The sequence below is a fragment of the Solanum pennellii genome, chromosome 10, assembly GCF_001406875.1.
Source record: "Solanum pennellii chromosome 10, SPENNV200".
Taxonomy (NCBI): Eukaryota; Viridiplantae; Streptophyta; class Magnoliopsida; order Solanales; family Solanaceae; genus Solanum; species Solanum pennellii.
Window position 1 is genome coordinate 63,772,293 of NC_028646.1, and position 1,722 is coordinate 63,774,014.

The following is a 1,722-nucleotide window of genomic DNA, read 5'->3' on the forward strand; positions in this document are numbered from 1 at the left end:
AGACATTTAGGAAACAATTCCTATCTTTCATACGCTTTCTCATGTGATAGAATTTAACTCTATAAAGTTACGTTCTAATTCGTGTTTGCATGTATCTTCAGATCATGCCTCGATGAAAAGTTGTTCGAGGTCATCCCACTAGGAGGAATTTTAATCCTCAGGATCAAGGGGTTCCCAATGCACCAAAAGTGCAACCCCAAGGAGAGGTCACTAATGTTGAATTCCGGGATGCTATCTGAATGTTGAGTCAAGTGGTGGTGCCAATCAAGCTGGTCGGCAAAGAGGGAATCGACAAGATGTGACTGATACATCCAGGATTCGTGAGTTCTTAAGGATGAATCCTCCAGACTTCACCAATTCAAGTGTCACTGAGGATCTAAAGAATCTTGTGGAAGAGTTGCAGAAAGTATTTGAGGTGATGCATGTTGCAAATGCTGAGCGTGTGGAACTAGTAGCTTACCAAATGAAGGGTATTACTAGAGTCTTTTATATTCTCTCGAAATTTCTATTATCTTATTTATGCATGCTTAGTGGTTTGTGTGGGATCTCTCGAGATCCTATATACCATATTACACCTAGGGTATACCTTGGATTTATCGTGACAACTTTAATAAAAAATAATTATAATAAAATGCTCACAATAACCCAAAGCACTGTCTTGCACTTGCACATAAAGTTACAGTTAGACCTCACAGTGTCCAAAAATGGATAAATTGAAACATTATGCATGTCTTTGTTTTTGGTACCACCAATTTTTGTTGGTTATGTGCCAATTGATAAAGACAATTGTCCACATCTTGCAGCTAAACAAAATAATTTCTACGGCTGGAATTTTTTACACGTTTTTTTAATGTTCGATACTCGACAGTAAAATATACAGCTCCATTATGTTATTTAGAATTGTTTGGGTAATTACTCAGGAGGGTACTTAAAATTTTTATGGATAAAAATCAGTTATTTATGCAATAATTAAGAAAAGGCACAACTTTGATAAATATATTGCAGTCTTTAATTAATAATTATCATCATTTTATCATTATTAATATTCATACATTTTTATTAAAAAAATTATTTTAGTAATCAAACTGTAAGAGTTTTTCACTTTTAGTATACTATGTGCGCAATGTGCAAATTTATTATTATAAACTGTGAAATTTGTATCGTTTGATCTATGATAGTCGATAAGAGGGTCATTAGTATTTTATGTTATAGATCATATTTTTATATTATTGATATCATGATATTTATTCTTTATGCTATCATGTTTTAATGTTGTGATAGGGTATTTAATAATAGATAAATAATAAAGAAGCAACTATCATAAAAAATGATATTGTCAAAAATAATAGTTTTAGATGATTATGTCTAGAAATTGATAGAATATAGAGATTTCATAGCACTATGTTCTTGAGGTAACTTTATTCCTTCTATATTATTTCTCTTATACTTTTCATCCTTTTCCTTCATCAAAATATATAAACATTACTCCATAACTAGTGTAAATATTAGATAAGGGTGTTAATAACTACTTAAAGATTATCTTGACTATTATCATAATTTGTGTTGTACCTTTTCCAAAATAATTAGAATTATTGAAAGTTTAATGTTTTACTTATTTTCTCAGTAATATGATTCTCAAACTGAAGATATATAAAATTGTGCTATAGATATATGATACTTCTAAAATTGAAGATAGATAAAATTGTGTTATATATATATATA